The sequence below is a fragment of the Lutra lutra genome, chromosome 10 (genome assembly GCF_902655055.1).
Source record: "Lutra lutra chromosome 10, mLutLut1.2, whole genome shotgun sequence".
Classification (NCBI taxonomy): Eukaryota; Metazoa; Chordata; class Mammalia; order Carnivora; family Mustelidae; genus Lutra; species Lutra lutra.
In genome coordinates this window covers 51607308-51630998 of record NC_062287.1, presented here as the reverse complement: position 1 = coordinate 51630998, position 23691 = coordinate 51607308, and the positions used below count along the sequence as shown (strand labels likewise).

The following is a 23691-nucleotide window of genomic DNA, read 5'->3' as shown; positions in this document are numbered from 1 at the left end:
CTGGTCTTGGCAATTGAGCCTCTATTCAGAGTGAACGACCCTTTCAGAGGGGAGTGTAGGCTGACTGCGAAGGCAAATGAAAGGCACTTAATGGTTATACAAAAGCAGAGATGAACATTTACTCTGTTTTACTGTTTTGCTGTGAGTGAGAAAGCAGCCAGCCCAGGGGGGCAGAGTTGGCTGGGGGGTCAGGGAGATAGCTGGATGTCATTCAGGAGAGGGAGGAGTGGGGAGGAGGAAGAGAAGACAGAAGGCTGTCTTGGAGCTGATCCAAGATCCAGGCAGGCAAAGCCCGGAGGAGAAAATTCATGCCCTTCATACCCTGATTATCTGAACTTCGTGGGATTCTGTCTGAGTTATTCCCCCACCGATGGGACTGGTGGTATGAGTGTGGGTGAGGGAGGGGGGAATTCAGATTTCATGAAATCCATTTTAATCACCTTCTGCAATCCACAACACTCTGTAATTACAAGGCTCTTATGCTCAAGTACAAAAAAACTCACCGAGAAAGCAACATTAAGCTTGCGAGCGGAAACATGAAAATTCATGAAATGCACAATTAAAGATCCAACGACAATGTTAACGTTCCCCTTTGCAGGCACAGGCACTGCAGATTACCAACAAATGGGCAAATTGAAACCCCAAGGCATCTGCCACCAATACTGGGAAACCTCAACCTGCCATAACTGCTCCCTCCATGGATTTCCATTTGCTATTGCCCAAGGTTGTCCTGGGGCCCCGCCTAGGGAGTAGGAGCCCTGGCAGAGGGAGGAAAGACAGGTCTGCCTTAGAGAGGAGAAGCCAAAGAGTTGCGTTCGAGAAATGACCCAAGGCTTGCTGTCACCTGCAGAACCTACAAAAGATGTGACAAGAACTTCAGTTGTCTCCCACTAATCAAGGGAATTCAAGAAGAACAGAGATTGTGGTCACCTCCCATCAGGGTGGTTTCTGCTCTCAAACTGTCCCTTTTCTACTTCTACCCCTAAACCCTTAATTCAGGGCCTTTCAGGTTTTCTCTTCCAGGACCCCAACTTGACTACTATCTCAATCCTTGCTGCCAACCCAGTAGCCCTTGGCCTACTCCGTAAACTGGCTGCTGGGCCAGTCTCCCTCGGCTATCCATTTAGGAAGTACCCCTGCTGTCCTGCCTCATACAATGTCATGTGAATAAAGCAGGACAAAAATGGCAGCTGAAGTATGATCTTCACTATGCTACATCAGGAAAAAAAAAATTAGATAAGGAAATGAACCAAATTTTCCCTGTTTTGTTTTGTTTTGTTTTTGTTTTTGTTTTGTTTTGTTTTTGGATTAGGTGCCCGCAGGGTGGGAAATAGGAGAAAAAAGAGAATATCAGGGCTTTATACCTTTTTGACTTGTGCAAATTTTCACAGTGAGTGTAATTTACAATCAGGGAAAAAAATGAGATAAACTTTAAATGCCACCTCTGTTCAAGGTCCTTCTGTAGTTCCTTTTTTCTACATGACAAAATAGAAACTCTGAGCCTGGTATTTATAACCTGCTGAGGTCTGGTCCTTGGTGCATGAAGGTGTGACCTGTGTCGTCACACAGGGTCCTGCCTTCGGAAGGGCTCAAACTTCGTTAAATGCTCTGCTATGGCTATCTTCAAATTCTTAATAACATTTGAACAAGGGATCCACATTTTTTATGTTACACCGTACCCCACGAATTATATAACCGAACCTATTCACCAGAATATCTTCATCAAGAGAAATCATCGTCCAGTTATTCAGAACAGAACAATGCAGACAGCCTATGGACGGCTGTGTGGGGTGAGGGTCTCCAGGCTGTGGCTGAGACAGTTAGGAAACCACACCATAGGAACTGGGGATGTTCCGCCTGGGAAAGTGAAGAGTCAGGGGAGACTTAACCAATGTTTGCTGAGCACCTTAAGTATTCTTCTAGGCACTAGAAGCACAGTCATGAACAAAGCAGGCCAGCCAAGTCCCTACTCTCTCCAACTGCAACGCTAGCTAGTGGAGACCCACGATGAACAAATCACCTATTGTTGGGTAGTGCTATGCAGAGGAATGAATCAGGGTAAGGGAGACGGAAGAGGGAGGGGCACACTATTTGATTTAGGACCTGGAAGGAAGTCAGTAAGCCCTTGGATGATGGAGACATGGGCGATGCAGATACATACACAGACAATTACAATAGACTGTGGGGTTTGTTACAGAGAAACTCAGAGGGAACATAAATGAGGAACAACCTGCTTAGCTTGGGGTGGGCAGGGAAAAGGGCTGTTACCTTGGTCTCTTTTCTCCAACCCTCCGACTAGTGGAAAGCACACTGTATTGACTATACCTTCATAAGTTCCCTTCTGTTCCCACTACTGTGGACTGCCTTGAGTCTTCATGTCCCCTGATTCAGTTATAAACTCAACCTGGTCTTTTCTTCTCATCCTACACCCTCTCCTGGATGGTTACTTCTACTCTTGGGCCTACAGCCTGAGTCTGATTGTTCAGCCCCAACCTCTTTCTTGAACTCCAGATCTCCATATCCAACTGCCCTTGTCCTTGAAGATTCCCAGTGTCTGCAAGAGGGTGCGGTGTTCCAACTTTCCAACTGGCCTCACATGGTTCACACATTCCTATCTGGGCATTCTAAGGGGCTTGCCCAGACCATCAGAACCTACTGAGCCAGGTGATGAAATGGAGGCACAGAAGCAGAATATGGGGATTTTTCTCCACCTTGGGGTCAGGATATTAGCTTGGCTTTTCCAGGAACTCAAATTCATTAGTGTCCTAGTGCAAATGGGACCTGAAGATACTTGGAAAGTTCACATAAGACTGAAATACAAAGCAGAATGTCAATACATTAACTGATATCGGAGGAAAAAACAAAACAAAACAACCAAACCTGCCCATGTTAATCTGACCAGGATTTTCTACATAGAAAGCCAAATTAGCCTTAGAAGGTAGCTGGGTGAACACAGTAAATTATAAATAACATTCCTCACTTTTGTGACACTCAGGGACAAGGACTTAATATTCACTATATATAAATCCCTAATTATTATGCCTACTGCACAGACGAAGCAATGGAGACTCAGAGAGGCCAAGGAGCCTGCCCTAGCTCACACAGCTAGTAAGCAATAACTGGGATTCAAATTTAGTACCAAGCCTGTTTGTTTAACCACCAATAAATACCAAATAGATGGTACTGCTACAGAGAAAAGAGTGATAAGCTTTGTCTAAGTCAAGCTGATGTTTAACATAATACCTGTGAAAGTGTTCTGATATGGTTTTATAGCCACACAGATGGGAAAGATTATTCTTGAAAATGCTGTCCCCAGATGAATCTTTATAAACAGGGTTTTATGTTAAGTGCATTATGTGAGGGTTGGTTTTCAAAGGACTCCTGTAAAGCAAGTAAATGATTCTGTTTCTGAAAGTGAATAAGCATCCCTGATTTACCTCCTACATAGTAAATCTGCTGGAGTCAAAAATACATTGTCTGGGGCCAGTTAGACCTCAGGTTCCAATTCTAGATCAACATCAGCCATATTGCCTTGGACACATGAGTCATCTGGACTCAGTTTCCCTTATCTGTAAAACAGTGATGATAGTAACATACACCCCATAGGGCTTCTTAGGGGAAAATAGAGAAAACCTGTGTAAAATGCTTAGCATGGATCTGCATATAAGTACAATTTTTATTAATTTTTTTCAGTTTTATTGAGAAATAATTGATATATATCACTATAAAAGTTTAAGGAGTATAGCATGAAAGTTTGATTTACCTAAAATGTGAAATGATGACCACAGTAGGTTCAGCTAACATCACCTTCTCATATAGATATGATAAAATGAAAAAAGAAAAATGGAAAAAAATTCTACTTGTGATGAGAACTCTTAAGACCTACTCTTCTTTTTTTTTATTACTTTATTTTTTTAAAGATTTTATTTATTTATCTTAGAAAAAGCATGAGTAGTGGGGAGGGGGAGAGGGAGAAGCAGAGTCCCTACTGAGCAGGGAGCCCATGAGGCTTGATCTCAGGATCCTAAGATCATGACCCTAGCTGGAAACAGACACTTAACCAACTGAGCACCCAGGTGACCCAGGACCTACTCTCTCAACAATTTCCCTATGTATCACAGAGCAGTTTTAGCTCTGGTCATCACATTGTTCATTTCATTCTTAGGGCTTTTTTTTTTTTTTTAAGATTTATTTATTTATTTGAGAGAGAGAGAGTGAAAGAGGGATCATGCATGAGAAAGAGGAGTGGCAGAGAGAGAGAATCTCCAAGCAGACTCCCTGCCAAGCATGAAGCCCATCACAAGGCTTGATCTCACAGTCCATGAGATAATGACCTGAGCCAAAACCAAGAGCCAGAGGCTCAACCTACTGAGCCCCCAGACACCCCCTTAGTGCTTATTTTTTAACTGGAAATCCATACCTTTTGACCACTTTCCTCCAGTACTCATTGCCCTTACCCTCTACCTCTGGTAACCAAAAGTCTGGTTGGTCTCTTTTTCTATGAGTTTGGTCGTTTTTCTGGTTTGGGATTTTTTGTTTGTTTGTTTGCTTTTTAGACTCCACCTAGAAGTAAGATCATACAGTATTTGTCTTTTATCACAATGCCTTTCAAAGTCCATCCATATGGTCACAGGTGATAGGATTTCCTTGTGTTTTTATGGCTGGATAACATTCCATTGTATATTCATATGTGTACACATATATATATACAAGCATACACATGTATATATACATATGTATACACAAACACATATATGTATACACCTGACACACTCATATGCCAGCATTTGCTATATGTTAGTCTTTTTGATGGTGGCCATTCTGGGTGTGAGGTGATATTGCACGGTGATTTTAATTTGCATTCCCCTGATAACTAGTGATGTTGAGCATCTTTTCATGTACCTGCTGGCTTTTCATGTATCTTCCCTGGAGAAATGTCTGTTAAGGTCTTTTGCCCATTTTGTAAGTGGGTTATTTATGGTTTTTTCTGCTATTGAGTTGTATAAGTTCTTTATATATTTTGGATTTTAACCCCTTATCAGAATATACGGCTTGCAACTGTCTTTTCCCATTCTGTAGGTTGTCTTTTTACTTTGTTGATGGTTTCTTTTGTTGTGCAGAAGCCTTTTAATTCGATGTAGTGCTACTTGTTTATTTTTTATTTCATTACATGTGTTTTAGGTGTCATATCTACCAAGACCAATGTCAAAGAGCTTTTCCCCTATGTTTTCTTCTAGGAGTTTCATAGTTTCAGGTCATACATTTAAGTCTTTAATCCATTTCAAGTCATTTTTTTATGAGTTGTTTAAGAGATGGGTCCAGTTTCATTTTATTATATGTGAATATCCTATTATCCCAGCACGAGTGAAGAGACCATCTTTTCTCTATAAGTGTTCATGGTTCCCTTGTAAAATATTAGTTGTCCTATATATATTTGTGCTGGGCTCTCAACTCTGTTCCATTGGTCTATTTGTCTGTTTTTATGCCAATAATATGCTGTTTTGATACTATAACTTTGTAGTGTATCTTTTTTTTTTAAGCTTTTATTTATTTATTTGACAGACAAAGATCACAATAGGCAGAGAGGCAGGCGGGGTGGGGAAGCAGGCTCCCCGCCAAGCAGAGAGCCCTACACGGGGCTCGATCCTAGGACCCTGGGACCACGACCCAAGCCGAAGGCAGAGGCTTTAACCCACCAAGCCACCCAGGTGCCCCAACTTTGTAGTATATCTTAAAGTCAGGAACTGTGACGCCTGCTGCTTTGTCCTTTCTCAGGACTTGTTGGCTATTGAGGATCTTTTGTGGTTCCATATAATTTTTTAGGAGTGCTTTTTCAACTTCTGTGAAAAATGCCTCAGGAATTTTGATACAGGGATTGCACCGAATCTGTAGATGGCTTTTGTTAGTATGAACATTTTAACACTATCAATCTTCCTATTGATATTAGGTTGATATCTTCCTATTGATATTAGATTGATATCAATCTTCCTATTGATATTGATTCCTATCAATGAACACAGGATACCTTTCCATTTGTTTGTGTCTTCTTTGATTCCTTTCTTCAGTGTCTTACAGTTTTCACAGTACAGATTTTCACTTTTTTAGCGAAATATATTCCTAAGTATTGTTTTTGATGCTATTGTCAATGGGATTGACTGCTTTATCTCTCTTACAGAAAATTTGTTGTTAGTAGTAGAAACACTATGATTTTTGCATGTTAATTTTGTATCCTGAAACCTGACTAAATTCATTGATTAGATTTCACAGGTTGTTTTTGTTTGTTTGGTTGGTAGAGTCTTTATAAAATATATAAAATCAAATCATCTGCACATAGAAATAATTTTATTTTTTTCCTTTGCAGTTCTGATACTTTTTCTTTCTTTCTTTTTTTTTTTTTTTTTTGCCTGATTGCTTTAGCTAGGCCTTTAAGTACTATATTGAATAAGAGTGGTTAAATTGGGTACTCTTGTCTTGTTCCTTACTGTAGAGGAAAATCTTCTAAACTTTCACCATTAAGTATAATATGAACTTGGGGCTTGCCATATATGGTCTTTATTATGTAAGATATGTTCCTTCTATGCCTACTTTGTTAAGAGTTTTAATCATGAATGGAAGTTGCATTTTGTCAAATGCTTTCTCTGTGTCTGTTGAGATGATCATGGAATTCTTTCATTCTATAATGTGATGTATCAGATTAATTGACTTATGTATATTGAACCATCCTTGCATACCTGGGATAAATCCCACTTGATCATGGTGAATAATCCTTTTAATATGTTTCTGGATTTGTCTGCTAGTATTTTATTGAGAATGTTATAAATTTATTGGGGATATTGGTCCATAGTTTCCTTTTCCAGTAATATCCTTTTCTGGTTTTGCTTTTAGGATAATGCTGGTCTTGATGAGTTTTGAAGCGTTCCCTCCTCTTTGACTTTTTGGAAGAGTTTGAGAAGGATTGGTATTAACTCTTCTTTAAAACTTTGGTAAAAGTCACCAGTGAAGCCATCTGGCTATGGATTTTTTTTTGTTATTGTTGGGAGATTTCTGATTACTGATCAATCTCCTTACTTACGATTGGTCTATTCAAATTTTCTATTTCTACCTGATTCAGTCTTGGTAAGTTGTATGTTTCTAAGAATTTTTCCATTTCTTCTAGATTGTCCAGTTTATTGGGATACAGTTGCTCACAGCAGCCTCTTAAGATCCTCTAAATTTCTACGGTAGTAGTGGCAATGTCTCCTTTTTCATTTATAATTTTTATGATTTGGGTCCTTTCTCTTTTTTCCTTGGTTAATCTAGATAAGGGTTGGCCAATTTTGTTCATCTTGTCAAAGAACCAACTTGTAGTCTAGCTAATCTTCTCTCTTGCTTTTGTGTTATCTATTTAATTGATACCTACTTTGGTCTTTATTATTTCCTTTCTTCTGCTAACTTAAAGCTCAGTTTGTTTTTCTTTTTCTAGCTCCTTAAGTGTGGAGTTGGCTGCTTATTTGGGATCTTTCTTGCTTCTTAACATAGGTGTTTATTGCCATGAACTTCCCTCTTAGAATTGCTTTTGCCCATATCCCATTCTACTTTCCATCTCCATGATTTGATTATTCTAAGTACCTTATATAAGTGTATCATACAGTATTTATTCTTTTGTGACTGGCTTATTTCACTTAGCATAATGTCCTCAAGGTTCATCCACATTGTGGTATGTGTCAGAATTTCCTTCTTTTTATAAGGCCGACTAATACTCCATTGCATGTGTATGTAAAAACTTGTTTATCTATTCATCCACTGATGGACACTTGGGTTGCTTTTACCTCTTGGCTGTTGTGAATAAAGCTGCTATGATCATGTACATACAAATGACTTTTCAAGTCCCTGCTTCCACTTTTGGGGGTTATATACCCAGAAGTGGAATTGCATTATCATATGGCAATTCTATTTTAAATTTTTTGAGGAATCATCACACTGCTTTCCATAGTGGCTGCACCATTTTACATCATCTCTTTGGGAGGATTATGAGTGACTAAGCAATAGGCACAAGGCCACACAGCTTAGGAAGTGACAGTCAGATGCCAGTGTAGGTCCAATATGCCTTCATCCTACAGAACAGCCGTTCCCAAAGTCAGGGTTCAGCCAGGAACATCAGAATCATCCAGCATACTTATTAACTGTATAGATTCCTTGGCCCCAGGATTGGGGAAATAAAATTACTAGGGTAAGGCCCAGAGTCTTTATTTTCAAAATAACAAACAAACAAACAAACTCTTGGGTGTTCCTGGTGGGCAGCCAGTTTTAATAACCACTATTATTGTGATAATCATCATAATTGTTGTCCTTGTCATTATCAAAAATGTCCTCATTAACCCTCCTTTACCCACATCAGCTTACTGATTCATAAACAACTGGAAACAGTGGGAATGTAAGGGTTACCAGGAAATCACAACCCTGGGTTTGCTCTCTGAGCAACTGAGGGCTTTCAAAGGGCAACACATTTAGCATTCTAACCAACAAGGAATCTGCCAGGCACCTGCCTACCCAGGCCTTTCTTAGATTCCTGACTAACACTCATTAAGCAGTTCAAGCGACGTGCTCCCAAGTAAGTGTGTGTAGAGGCAGACTGTTGGCATTTTAATCTCATTAGTGAACTGAAGCCCTAAGACACAGAGCCACTGCAGCCGCTTACACCTATAGGGTAAAATGCTTCACACTCTTAGACTGACTACATGTCCTCCTGCCATCTCTCACTCCTGGCTCCAGCTTTGTATCCTCTCCGGGGCCTTGAGAAAGAGACTCTGGGAAACTAGTGTTTGATGACTACCAGGGTGCTGGCTGCAGAGAGTTGGATAACAGGGTCAGGTGGCCAGGCTGCCCTTATCCCAGAAGAGACACTGAGTTATCTACCCCAGCCTGATTTGCTGAATTGGCACCAGGCCACGGGTACTGCTCCCTGAATTCAACTGTCTGTGTCCCCCTCCCCCGTCAATACTCTTGATAGAAGCCAGACAAGGATCTGGGGCCTTGGGAAAGGAGTATCCATAGGCAGTCTTCCCTAAACAAAGCCCTCATTGTTGGAGGAGAAAGGCATGGAAGAGGCAGAGGGAGTGCTTATCTTTTGTCAATGCTGGACAGCTGAAAGGACTCCGGTGAAAAATGACCTTGTAAACTAAAAAATGGGGGAATATGCAAACTATGTAACTATGACTATCTTCTTCCCTGGGACAGAAATAGCTGGGACTTTCTCTGCAAATACTCATAGACACATACACATTAACAGGCATTCACACTTACTATGTTCAAAGAAATCAAGAGGCCAATGTGAAACAGCCTCATCTACCCACTCATTCAACCATTTGTCAATCCATCCATCCATCTGTCCATCCATCCAGTTATTGCTTACCCATATATTAATTTAGTGCCTACCATGGGCATGAACTACACTGGAGGAAACAGTAATAATCCAGATCACAGTTTTCTAGCTGGGGGATATTTTTTACTGAAACATCCATACAGAACCTGTATGTTGGCTCACCACACATTGTCTATAACTGAATCAACGTCTTTATACAACCCATGTAGGGGCTGTTATAACAAATACACACAGAGTTCAGACGTTACTGAGTCCACTGCGGTTTTCTGTCTAATACGTGTCTCAGCCAGTGAAAGCTACAAGTATATATAAATCCTAACCACTGGGAGATTTGGACATGCTCCAGGCAAATGGAAGTGTGGAACACTAATACATGGTTCCGTGAACGAAGATGATCACAACCATAACCATAATTACTAACTAAACATGTTACCATGTGTTGGGCATCATTCTAAATGCTTTACTTGTTAATCCCACAACAAACCACTGAGGCAGACACAACCATTACCCCATTTTGCAGATGATCAAACCGACCATGGAGAGCTTCCGTAACTTGTTCAAAGTCCCATAGCAGTAAGGATGGAGCTGGGCTTTAAACTTAGGAAGTATAGCTACAGAGTCAGTCCTAGAGAAGAATGACTTTTTACTTTTCCTATAGAAAAATCAAAAATAAAATTCTAATGTCTGTGGAGTTTACCTATCCTTTATGGGTAGCTTCTGGGTTGGTGATGGGTGGGGGGTTCAGGGTCCTGCCTATTTTGTCTCCTTTCTTCCTACAGTGGCCTTGAGATTCCTCTGTGATCATTAGCCCCCTTTCAACTGTAGTTAAGAAAAAGAAAGGAAGGAAGAAGGAAGGACAAAAGGGAAGGAGGAAAGGAGAGAAGAGAAAGGAAAGCATAACTTTCTGTTTATCACTAACTGGGAGGAGGTTTCTATCTGTCGAGCATCATTCCCAAGATGAATTTGGTCCCTGTCTTCATAGACTTACAGTCCTGCAGAGAAGTCGGACAGGGATCGGTATTAAAAAGACCGAAAGGTGATTTAAAAAGCCAGGGACTCTGTGGCAATGCAAAGCAGGGGTCTTGAATTGGTTTCATGATCACAGAAGCTGGGAGGGGGGTTATGGTGGAGATTTGGGGGGTGGGAGGAGATGGATGCTGGGCCTAGCTGATGTATAGCAGTACAAGAGAAAATGGAATGGGTTTGTGAAGTCTGGGAGATGGTGTCACCAGAACCTGGTGACAACTGGACATGGGGCCATAGCAGAGAGAGTGGTCTCAAGGTTGACACCCTGGTTTCTGCACTAAACCAGGTGTGAAGCTGAAAGTAGGGGGTATAAAGAAAAAATTCCCTGGGTCCGTTACCAGAATTACACAGGATCCAACATGCAGCCCATGCCCACCGCCCACACGACTGTCCACCCTTCCCCCCAGGGAGACCAAGGCAGGAGAGGCCCATTGCTACCACACCCCCGAAAGGCACTAAGGGCAGGAGAACGCTACACAGCCTACAAAAACATCCGTAGGCAGAAGCAATTCTGGAATGTACAGCAACCGCTTGCAGTAAATTAATAATAGATGTGCTGGACTTCCTCAGAAATATTTACCCAGCCGGAGCTGTTGAGCGCTAATAACCAGGAATGGAACCTGAGCCTTACCTCAAACAGCCCTGACTATGGAAAATGAAGAAACGTCATCCTGGCCCTTCCCAGTGCCAGTCGGTGTGGGGGGTAGAAATGTGCAAAATACCTCGTTCAGGAATCCGAGGATCTGCAGTCTGCTGGGAAAGTGGAGAGGGAACTCAGCCAGAGGCCGTGGGAGGCGCCCAGCAGAAGCAGCCAGCAACCCAGAATTGCCAACACTTAGGTGATGCTTACCACCTGTCGGGCTGTCTCAGGACCGTGACTATATTAACACTTAATCCTGGGCACTATTTTTGGGTTCATCTTACAGGGAAAGGTGCTGAAACACAGAAGAATTAAGGAACTGGCTAGGACTTGATGAAGCTGGGATTCAAATCCAGGAGGGCTGGCTTGAGAGTATGGGACCTGAAACCCCTTTGCCTTTGCTGCCTCCTGATGCCTTTTCCAAAACAGTCAAGAGAGGGGCCGGGGAAGAGGAAAGAGACCCTCCATCTAACTGCCAAGGCACACTGAACCATTGTTAATGTGTGCCCTCCATCTCTGGAACCTGCTGAGAACTCTGGATTCTTCTCACCAGCAAACATAGTAGCCATTCCTTCTTTTATTAGTTATTTACCAAGTCCTTGCTGGGGGTTCAGACCCTGTGCTAGGCTCAGATAGGGCCTTATATAATGCACACAAAATCGCCCTCTCTGAAAAACTCTCCCTGTCCTCTCTCATGCAGAGAGCCCTTCTCTACTTCAGAGCTCCCAACTACCCTTCAGGTCATTCTCTCAGATAGAATTCCCTAAAATAAGTTCTGAAAAACAGAGAGGTTGGAAGACACATGAGAAAGGAACAAAGAATTTTGAGCAACATTAGGTTCGTATCCTCACTGCAGGACTTCTCAGAACCTTAAGTATGCTAGTGGCCATGAGATCTCCCAGGAGCCATTCAGTATACAGCACTTCTCAGACTCCAAAGGAAACCCTCCTCCTTTTCATTCTCCTTTTCTTTTGTAGGACTGATATATCTTGGATCACAGTTTGGGACATTTTACCATGGAATAGTAACTACTATGTCAAATATATCTTTGGTTTTGACCCATCGGTCCACTGGCAGGACTGTGAGGCTGGGACCTCTTTCTTACTCATCTCTCCAGTGCCTGCCTTCCACCAGGCCTAGATCAGAACAGGTCTCTGAAGGTTTTCTTTGAGGACAGCACAAGTGAGCATTGCAGAACACAGTTGTGGGACCCATGGACATTCTAAGCTGCATCTGACCGTACCTCTACCTCTGTCTCCAAAGGCTGCAGGCATTTCTTACCTACACGAATCTCATGAACGGACACAGAGGCTCTTCACCGTCTCGTCCCTGCCCACTTCTTCTGAATCCTCTCCCACATTCCCCACACAGATCCTCAACTTCAACTCCACAGAAGTGTAGGCAGTTTCTAGAACACAACACTACTCCTTTCAGACGAGGCTCTCAGCTGCTGGCCTCTCCTCAGTGATCTGGCCTGTGCATTTCCCCTTTCCCCAATCCTCAGCTCAGACCTCTTGGCTGCTCTGAAACTTCTGAGGCCCCCTTTGGCTCCCTGTCCCAGAGGTTGCGCCAGATGCCCCTCCCGGGGAGATCTGGGCTATCCCCTCCTAAAACACACCCATCTCCCTGTGTCCAGGGGGCTGTGTCCTAAAATGTATTTCCTACTGGAGGTCCTAGTCAAAGGAACTGGAAGGGCACTGATGTGATGTAACCTTCCTATTTAAGATGGTTCCAGGCCCTGTGTGAGTTCATACTGGGCCTCTTAAAACCCACAGAACATTTCCCTCCTCTGTGAAGCTCTGCCTGGCCAGGACAGGGCTGCATCCTGCAAATCGGATATCCTCAGAGGCTGGGAACATGCAGACCCTACAGGAGAGGTCAGCGGAATGGACTCTCCACTTTGTAACAAAAGAAAAGCACAAAGCCAGGACTGAAGCATGCTTTGTTGGATCCCCTTCTCCCAGTGTGTTTTCTTCACAGTTTTCCAACTTGTACAACCATAAAACAGCTTTGGCACAACAGTCACATTACACAAATGAAAACACGATTGAGTGCAGTGATGTTTCCGGAGCTCTGAGGGAAGCCGATCAGGCAGAAGAGGCAGGAAGGAGGTGGGAAGGAATTTGGAGAGCTGGAGCCAGGCCCCTGCAGAGGTGGCTGGGCCTCAGACTCTGCCCGTCTGTGGGTGGAAAAACAATCGCTCCCCTTGGACAGAAAGCACAGGACTGCCTCCCAGAGATGAGGGTGCCAGACAGAGCCTACTCAACGGAATGCACCATTCCACCGACTGGCAGGGAAAGGAGAGACACGGAATCTGCACAGGAGACCTAACATCTTCTCAGCTCTGCTCTCCTCCTAGCTCTGCTCTTAATTTTCTGCTTCTCTGGGCCTCAGAGTCTTCTGACACCAGTGGCTCTCAAGACTTTGGGCTGGGACTCCCAGTAAGAAATACAGTCAACATCGCAATGCAATGTAGACATACAGACAGTACACACAGAGAACTTACGTTCTGCAGATGTTTACCCTCACTACCTGCTGTGTTTTCTATTCCTTTATGTTCATTTATAAATTTTGACTTGTGAATTCATTTTATAAACTTATTGAAGCACGCTGTAAGAGAGCAGCGTGTACCCGTCATACATGACGAATGAGATAAATACTCGCACTTGAAGACACCTGCGCAGCCAGTGCTCAGGCCAAGAGATGGAGCATCACCAGGACCTTGAAAACCCCTCTTGCCTTTTCCAATTCACCAACTCCTCCCCCAAGGGGAACTGCTGTCCTCACTTCCAACAGCCCTCACTAGTTCTGTTTTTGTACTTTATAGAGATGTGGGAAAGGTTCCTAATGCCTGGCTTTTTCTTTCCACGTTATGTGTGTGAGAGTCATGGATGCCGCTGTGCACAATATTTCGTTGTGTGGATAAGCCCCAGGTTATCCATTCCACTGGCCATGTTTTGTGGTGGACAGGAGTGCGCACGCCTCACAGCTGTGTGTCCAGGCATGAAGCATTGGTATGGACATGTTCAGCTTTGGCGGATACTGCCACGTCCCAAAGTCACTGTAGCAAATCCGCCGTCAACTAGCCCTGTAGAGTTCTAGTTGCTTCACATCTCTGCAACACTTGTATTAGTCACCCTCCTCATTTTAGTCATTCTTGTGCATTTCCCGTAGTCGGTCACTATGGAATTCTCTGAGAATTGATCATGTATTCATATGCTCTTTGGCTATCTTCATTTGTGAAGTTTGTGTTTGAGTCTTCTGCCTTTGTTCTATTAGGTTGTCTTTTTCTTACTGATTTGTGGGAGTTTTCCATTTTTTCCCACTATAACTGTTTTGGATAAAGGAGCTTTGTTGAATATATACAAAGTACATATCTTCACTTACTCTATGGGTTACTGGGTTACTCTGTTTTACTTTAATACATAACAATCTTGAAGCACCAAATGAATTTCATGACCCCCTAGTGGGTCAGACAACATACAATTTGAAAAACCCCATAAACCAGGACAATGTAGTCTTCCCTGGGTCTGAATACCCCTGAAAGGGGCACTTCTGATCAGTGGCACCCACTGGTCAGTAGCTATCTGAAGAACAAAAGGTCAGTAGCTATCTGAAGGTCAGTAGGTATCTGAAGAACAAAAGCCATGTTGGCTATATTTAATTTCCAAATTAAAGAAAAAAATCCTTATTCCATGCATTAAATGACAACACAGTTCCCAGTTCTGAATTTAAGATTTGCCAGTTCCAAATCCAGGTGGAGGAAGCGGGCTCAGGATGGCCAAGGTGTGGGACACCTCTGGAATTAGCGTTTCTAGAAAGGCTAGAGGGTGTGTTCACCCACGTGGGCTCTCGATCCACTGAGGTGCCAGGACCTTGGAGGAGTAGCCCTGGGACTTTGAGGGAGGGGCCTGGGACCTTGGGGGAGGTGGCTGGGACCTTGGGGAAGTGGTCTGGGACCTTGGTGGGGAGGCCTAGACTTTGGGGGAGCTGTCTGGGATCTTAGGGGAGGTGACTAGGATCTTGTAGGAGTGGCCTGGGACCTTTGGGGGAAGGCTCTGGGACCTTGGGGGAGTAGTACTAAGATACCTCAGGAAGTTCCTTTAATCCAACAGGTCAAATAAATTTCCCTAAACTGATAAACTCCATGAACCCCAAAAGAAGGGCATTCATACATCGTAGGCCACTCGTCCAGTGTGAAGGGTAAATGCTATGCTGACTCTCAACCCCCCAGAGTAGACCTGTCCATAGACTTCAAGCTCCATGAAGGCAGAGATGGGCACTTTTGTTAAAAATGTGGTCAAGGGGGGCGCCTGGGTGGCTCAGTGGGTTAGGCCTCTGCCTTCGGCCCAGGTCATGATCTCAGGGTCCTGGGATCGAGCCCCGCGTCGGGCTCTCAGCTCAGTGGGGAGCCTGCTTCCCCCTCTCCCTCTGCCTACTTGTGATCTCTTTCCCTCTGTCAAATAAATAAATAAAATATTAAAAAAAAAATGTGGTCAAGGTCACCCAGGTGGGCAGTTACAGAGTGAGGCTGACCAATGCCACAGCTTGTGTTTTCATTTCTATGTTATTCTCCTTCCAGGCAGCTGGTCACTCTGTAGCGTGGTGACCACACCTATAGCATCCAAAGATTCTCTCTCTCTCTCTCTCATACACACAGTTGTGCGCACGAGCAGACACACAGTCACGTGTGTGAGTACGCATAGACATTTACGTGCACTCATGTTCACATGCTCTTTGACTCGAGAAATCTGTGGGCTGGACTCTACCAGTTCATTCCATGCTCAGCTCATCAGAGTTTCACCCTCTTGATTTCCACAGTATTGAATATCCCAGAATGTATAAGTAATACAAAGTATGTGTATGCACTTAATTTCTAAATCCCTTTCCACTCTGAACACATATAACTCTTTGAGGAGTCTCAAGGTCTAGGGGGGTCTAAGGGACAGCGATTTTTCTTGTCCAAAACTGAGGTGGTGGCAGCAGCCAGAGGTTGGAAGAATTTGTGTAGTTCCTGGACCCACCTTAAAAGTTTCCTTTTCGACAATATATTCCAGAACAACTGATCCTTCCCATTCCGAGTCTGAATTGCATAAACTTTCCAGAGTTAAGTTTATGTTTGCATGAATATTTATAGGATGTAGACCACTTCTCCCCTACCCTAATAAGCATGCTCGTATATTCTGACTTATTAGAGTTCTTACCACCTCTTGTCCTCTTCCAGCTCAAAGTAAGTAGCTCCACCACTACTTATAATAGGAATAGGGACTGTCATTTATTGAATACGTCCTACATACCAGGTAACAAGTGCTTCATGTACCTTATCCCAGCACAGCTCACACAGATCCCATGCCACATGCATTAATATCCTTATTTCACAAATGAGGAAGTGGATACTCAGGGAGGAGAAGTCTATGGGCTCAAAGTCAGTAAGTGATAGGACTGGAATTGGACCCAGGTCCCACTGATTCTTAAGCCCTGGCTCACGCCAGTGCCCAGGATAGTGAGAAGCAGCCACCTCCTTACTCCAAGTCAACAGAAATGTTCATATGGAGGTGAACAACATCTTCGGACCTCTTATCCTACCCTCTTTGTGTTCTCTGAGCTCAGAGAGTTGAAGGCACTTTCCTAAGAGCTCAGCAGGAGCAGAACTAAGTCTGCAACCCAAGTCTGGACTTGGGTTTCTTTCCCTTCAGTCCTCATGGATCTCCCAGGACAAAGGACACTAGTCGAGCTCTGTCTGTTCCAGGCATACCTTTTTAAGGGGACATTTATAGTATTGGAGAGAAGGTAACCAGGGCAGGAATGGCTCATAAAACCAAATTATTATTGAAGGAACAAAGAATAAGAAAAGGTCTCAAGGCGAAACATGATCTTTGTCTTCAACCAGATTTAGGACTGTCTAGTCAGTAAGAGAGAGGCTTGGCATTGTGAGGAAGAGTGGATTTCAAATCCAGATTATGGAAGAATGCTAAAAAATCTTAAGTGTGGGGAAATAACAAATTTCTTTTCAGTACCTGGAGGTTTCCAAGCATGGGCCAAATATCTACAATCTACATCAGTCATCTATCTATCTATCTATCTATCTATCTATCATCTAACGAATGGCCCATGGCTCTAAGGCCCTTTCATCTCTAAGATGGCATAAGCTTTTGAAAGGCACTAAACTCTTATAGGGAAGGCAAGCAGTAATCTTGTACCCTGTGCTCATCATTCTTAGGGAACAAAAGGTATTATAAAATAAGTGGAAATAAAGTCTACCTATTAATGCATATTTAAGAGGTAGAGAAAAAAATCACCCATAACACTAATTTAGATCATGAACACCCTCTGAAGTATAAAAACAAAACAAAACAAAACAAAAACCAACTCACTTTTCTTTAAATCTTCTTAAATGGATCTAAGAATAGTCCTTCAAATAATTCTTCAAGTATGCAATTTTAATTTGGACACATGGTAATTTCAGTCTACCTGTTGAAAGAGACAAGAGAGAAATCAGTCATTCTTGATGAGGATGCTGTGCTGACAAGCAGCAGAGAAGATTCAGGCAGCTTGAGGGGCGGGGGAGGTGGGTGAGCGCCTGTGGTGGGGGAAGGGCAGCAGCAGTGGTGGCTTTGGCCCCAGGCAGAAGACTGGTTCTTGAGCACTCAGAGGAAAGGCAATGAAGGTAGCCATCACAGTGCCTGGCAAATGTTCAATAAATATTTAATGACTGAATGAGTAAAAGGATACATGAATAAATGAGTGGGATTTTATCATCAACCTTTGATGCAGGGAGTTTACCCTACAGGCTCATCTCTTTGACTCTTAGGGAGACGCAGAATTTCCAGGCACTGGGCATATTATGGAAAACAGCACACAGAAAGGTTCACTGTATAGTGGAAAGAGTAAGGGCTTTGGAGACAGCCATGTGTGTATTCAAATCCTGTCTTTACCACTTATAACTGTGTAATCCTGGGCTATCTTATTTATTTATGTTTACTGTTGTTATTAAATTGGATACTTAGCCCATTCATTAATTTTCAGCCCTTCTTCTTCCCTAATACAAGCATTTCAAGGTCATAAATTTCCCTTAAGTGCTGCCTTGGCTTCATTCCACAACTCTGATATTTAATATTTCTTTTACCATTCACTTACAAGTATTTTAAAATTTCTATTATCATTTCTTCCTTGACCTATGAGTGAGTTAGAAGTGTTTTTGTAAATCTCTCTCTATCTCTATATTTTGAACTCATCTTTCTGTTAGTGACTTCTAGCTTAACTGTACAGTGCTGGGAGAATGTGAGCCGCAGGCTGCTGATTCCTTAAAATTTATTGAGATGCATTTTATAGCCTAGGATGTAGCCAATTGTGAATGTCCCATGTGTGTTTGGAAAGAACATGTATTCCCCAGCTGTTGGGTGTTACCCCGGGCTAGTTTAGTTTCTAACCTCCACATACACTTGTTTCCTTATCTGTAAAAGGTTATGTGCGCAATCCACGTGCGTAATCCATGTGCGTTCTCTCCTGCCGTTTAGAATTACACTTACTGACCTAGAAGCTGTGCAGACGAAAATGGAGAGAACACATGAGAAAGAGAGCTACATGTACTATTTCTTACTTATAACACTATTAATAATGATACCCCAGAGTTACAGAGCATTTGAAGTTTCCAAGCAATGACCACATCTGCCATTTGGTTTCTTATTCTCGACAGAACCAAGAGGTGTCCCCCTGGGCAGGTGGAAGTGAGGACCCACATAGAGAGGGGACACACACCAGTTGGTGGGGTTCCTTGCTCAGTCCTCCACACCAGCCCTGCAGGATCCCTCCTTATTTCCTCCCTCCTCCCTCACACCTGCTTGGTGTGATCTCAGATCTACCCTTGTTACTGCCCTCCCTGCCCACATTATTTCTCGCCTGCTGGTTCCATTCCAAGGGAGTCATTAAATCCCTACTGTTTTAAACATACAACTACTAGAAGTAAATCCAGACAAGACCTTCTTGGCAGGTATGATGCCCAAAAGGAGCTGAAGATAAGCGTTGTGTCATGGGGGCCAGAATATCAGAATCTGGAAGGGGACACTGGTGTTAATGTCTATCAGACGGAGGCTTGGGTTTGGAAAGGTAGAGAAACACTGTGCAGAGTTCAAACAGCCTTCATCCAACAAAGCCTTTCCTATGTCCTTGCCCCATCCCACTGCAAGTTCTTTCTCCTTCCAGAGAGAATTCCCAAGAGTCATCTAAAGTACTACTTCCTCTGCCCCGCAAATCACCACTTCCAGAATGTTCTTAGAATCATAACAATGTTATTGCTGCCAATTCCAGAGACTTCTCCACCTGTGGCCTCTTTGCGTCCTCCGCCCGTGGGATCTTTGCATCCTCCGCCCGTGGGATCACTGTATCCTCTGGAAACCTTCCTGCTCCCCTGTTTTCCTCCAAGGACTTTCTTTTTCTCTTCTGCTACTGCTCCTTCCTCTGCCTCCTCCTTAAATGTAAAAGAGTAAAGCGCTCCCTTTTCTCTCCCTCCTTAAATTCGGTGGTTTGAACCAGCATTTTCATAATTTAATGAGAGTTGTTTCAATAAAATAAGAACCATAAACTACCCTGTATTAAGTACAAATTAAGTGTATGCCAATCACTGTATTAGACATTACTTTAGTGCATTTAATCTTCACAACAGCCGGCATTATTCATATTCCTCTTTTACGGATGAGAAAGGAGAAGCTAAGAAAAGAAGTGGAATTTGCCCAAGATCACTCAGTATCGCTAGATGTGGCAGCGCTGGGATTCAAACCACCATCTGTCTAACTCAAAGCCTGTGCTCTCTGCCACTACATTTACACCCTACCCCCTATACCCTGGCCTCTGTGACTTGCCATTCTCCTACCACGTCATGCATTCCACACTTTCACATGGCTCCTCTCGGAATGGAAGGACCTTTATCCACACTGTGCGCTGAAGAAATTCTGTACATTGTTCAGGGCCCAGCTGCCATGTCCCTTTTCCCATAAAGCTACCCACAAGCATACCCAGTTTAATTGCTGTGGCAGTTCTGCAATGACACCAAACCACCCCTTCATCCATCTGACCACACACTCATCCATCCACCCAAGAATTACATAAATACAGGAAAGATTGTTTATCCAGAAGTCTAGATACTAGAAGCATCCAAAGAAATTGTTCCAAAGGATTTTTTACGTTTACCCTCTGAAAAAATAGACTTATGTCACAATTGGAGGAAAACTGCTGGAAGTCATGGGGTATGGGAAGAAATGTGCTCTGCTAGGCATCTGTGATTGCTGACTGGTCAGGGACAGCCATCCCTATGATGTGGCCAGGGTGGTTGCCAAGGTTACCAAACCAGGTCTGCTGATTTCCTTTACCCAACCCCCACATCTCTAAATCCGATTTCTACATCAAGCCTGGCTCACGTACCTCTCCATCCTTGAAGCTGTCCCTGATACTCCTCCCCCAACAAGCAAATATATGTCTGGGATATCTCTGACAGTACTCGGTGACTTATCATCTGTGGCTAATACTGCAGTTCAAAAGGCAATTCAACATACTTATGTCATGCTTTCCCTTCCCTTCTGATCTTTTGTGGGGCCTAGGAGTCCCAACCACGGTACCTTCATGATGTTTTCTGGACCAAGCCCAGTGCCTGGCACACAAAGGTTCATGAGTGACTGATGACCAAAACAGGATGTCATTGACCTTGAATGGGGGAGGCCATCCAAAAATCACCCATGTGCAAGCACCCAGCAGCATTTTATGTACAAAGCAGGGGATAAATAAACATAAAATCCTTCCTGTCTTCACCCCCCAGGATATAAGTATCAGAAGGGTGGAAGCATACATCCCCTGAACCCAAGGCTTCTGAAGGCCCATATTCTATGGTTCACAGACATGCTGGGGTTTTGGCATGCTTCAGGATGAATTGGGTAGGGAAGAACTGTGCTTGGACACATCCTATTTTCTATAGTCACAAAATGAGTCAGGGCTTGAAGATAGGGCTTCAGGATCAGCTACTACAACCACAGGCTTTTCCAGAGGTAGGCAGAGTCCAAGTCACAGGGCAAGAAGGACTGTGGAGATGCATTTTCCCTGTCCCCTCCTAGACTTGCAAATGAAGACTCTAGGAAACTGAGTGCTTTCTGAATGGCTAAAAATAAACTCCCAGAAACTTCATCTAGATATATCAGGGCTGTAATTTACAGCGTCTAGAACTTCAGCATGGTATAATTAGCAAATGGATTACAATAATTTATTTTTGGTTTAAATGCTCGAATGAACACGACCTTCCAGTAGAATGGGAAAATAAGAGGCTGGGAGCCAGCCACATTCCTCTGCCCTCTTCGAATGCCACAGTTTTAACCCTGGCCGGCATTCATCTGCCCATGTCCGGTGGATCTGCCAGAGAAAGGACTGAAGCTCTGAGCTCTGGGCTTCCTATGAAGCAAGGCTTCTGGAATACGGCCCCCAAGAGGGTCCTTGCTCGTTCTTCTAGTGATCAGGAAGGTGTCTGAAATCAGCCCTCCAATGAGCAGGAAAACCCAAAGGCAGGGAAAGTTTGTTGTGACGTCTCTGTGCAGACAGCAGTATCGCCATGACGCAGCTGAGAAAAGACCAACCCCAGGGTCACAGAAGACCTGTGTTTGGGTTTGGTTTACTGTGTGCTGTGAACAACAACCACTTCAAGTCCCTTTCATAAAATGTTGATCAATAGGTAGTTACCTCACCAGATTATTACAGGAATTCAATGAAAAAAAAAAGTGTGAAAAGGGTTTTGTAAATAAGTACTAGTGATTCTTCCTGGATGGATACATTTCCAAAGAAGCTCTTTCTGATGAGGAATTTTTTGGACCAAAGCATCCCAGGATATCGTAGTAGGGAACAGGGGCAAGGGAGCAGCAAACCTAGGAAACAGTCTTATCAAGTTTCCCTCTACAGAGTCCAGGCAGAGGCAAGCCCATTCACTTTTTGCAAGATCTCTCAGCACAGCATTCGAGAACTAGAAAACAGGGACCCTGTCTTGGGCAAGGAACACATGCAACTCGTCTCCTCTTTCGTGCACTGCACCAAAACCAGCCTGATGTCTGTGAGAACACGCCCCAACACGGAAGGTGGAGCTGGTGACCAGCCGGGGTGCCAAAGCAAAGCCGTGCTTCCCGCAGTTGAAAGAAGGGGCAGGGGCGTTCCCTGAACATCTACTGTGTGCCAGGCACAGCACCAGACCCTTCCACGTCACAGCCTCCCTGTGAGCTCCCCACATGCCCTACACTGTCCCATGTCACCCGTGCTGGCACCATGTACGGGACCTCCTGTCTTTTCTCTGCCTCCCTCGTCAGCCTCTGGAGCCCCTGCAGCAGAAAGACCTAGAGACTCATCCTCACTCTCCCAATTCTTTGTGATCGTTCTGGAGGCACTTCAGTGATCTGACCTGGTAGGCTGGAACAAGGACCCTAAACCTGCCTGCTTTACCAGACTGCCTTCAGACCACAAAGAGCAGGTGGGAAAAGCTTTGGAAACTGTGCCAAACCCAAAGGATATGTTACTCTGTTCCAGCCCCTCAGGAGCTTCCTATTATACTTCACTAAACGTGAAATTTCTACTTTGTTTCCAGCCCACACTGTTGACCCCATCTAACGGTCTGCCCCCTGTTTCCTGAGTTCCATGCAAAGCAGTCATTTTTGGGGCCATCATACTCCTGGAGCAAATGCCACTTCCTCTTCTGGGAGTCACCTCTTCCAGCTTTAGGTCTCTGTGTAGACTTAGGGTCACTTCTGGGAAAAGTCGCTTCTGCCCCTCAGGCTGGAACAGCTTCCTCTACTCCACATCGTTCAGGGCACTTGAAATGATATCCTTACTTGAACCACTGGATGAATGTCTGCTCCCCCACTAGAATGGGGCAATTTGCCTCTTTCACCAGGAGATGTCTTTGGCGGGGGGGGGGGGGGGGGGGGGGGTCAGGCACCTAGCAGCCAATCAGATAATCTGTTTTGTTCATTGACATATCCCCAGTAGCCAGAGCAGTGCCTGACATGTAGCAAGTGCTCAATAAATACTTCTTGTTTGTAAAGGTTTGTCAGAGCACAGGTTTTAGATCATGGACTCTGGAGCCAGAATACTCAATCTGGTCCTGGCCACTCCATTCACAGCTGTATCGCTCTGAGTTTGCTTCTCTGTGCCCCAGTTTCTTCTTTAACCTCAAAAGGGTTAACAATTATGCCTACCTCCTAAGAGTTGTGTGAGGATTAAATAATACATTTAAAGTTCCTGGAACAAAGGCAGGCAGGTGGTGGGTACATAAGTGTAGCTATTCTTGAAATCACTGGTCACCTTCTTCTGCTGACTGAGGTCACATCCTTTCTCTTTGTCCAAGCCGGTCAGCTTGGTCCTCTTCCTCTGCTCTCCTGCTTTTTCTGTGCACAGGGGACCCTTCCATATATTTAAGTGCCACTATGGCTTCACTGTTATCTAAGAGAGTGACTCTTCTCTGCAGAGAGATCACAACAGCGCAGAGGAAGGGCTAGAAGGGCAAGCCAGAGGGGTACCTGCAAAAGGCAGCCAGCCAGAGGATCTGCGTAAGTGCAAGGGGCACACAGTGGGGGCTTCTGTAGGAACCCACTTAAAGCCTACTTGGAGCTTCTGCCTTAAAACCTGTTTCTGGGGGCAAAGCTTC

At 43.9% G+C, this 23691-nt stretch overlaps 1 protein-coding gene across 4 annotated transcripts in view; it reads right to left on the bottom strand.

The window, feature by feature from the left end:
- TENM4 (teneurin transmembrane protein 4) overlaps positions 1-23691 on the bottom strand; it is a 2938802-nt gene that overhangs the window by 418927 nt on the left and 2496184 nt on the right. For all 4 annotated transcript variants that reach the window (XM_047690277.1, XM_047690278.1, XM_047690280.1 and 1 more), the window contains one exon: positions 17402-17498. The gene's annotated coding sequence lies outside the window, so the exon portion shown is untranslated. The remainder of the gene's footprint in view (positions 1-17401; positions 17499-23691) is intronic.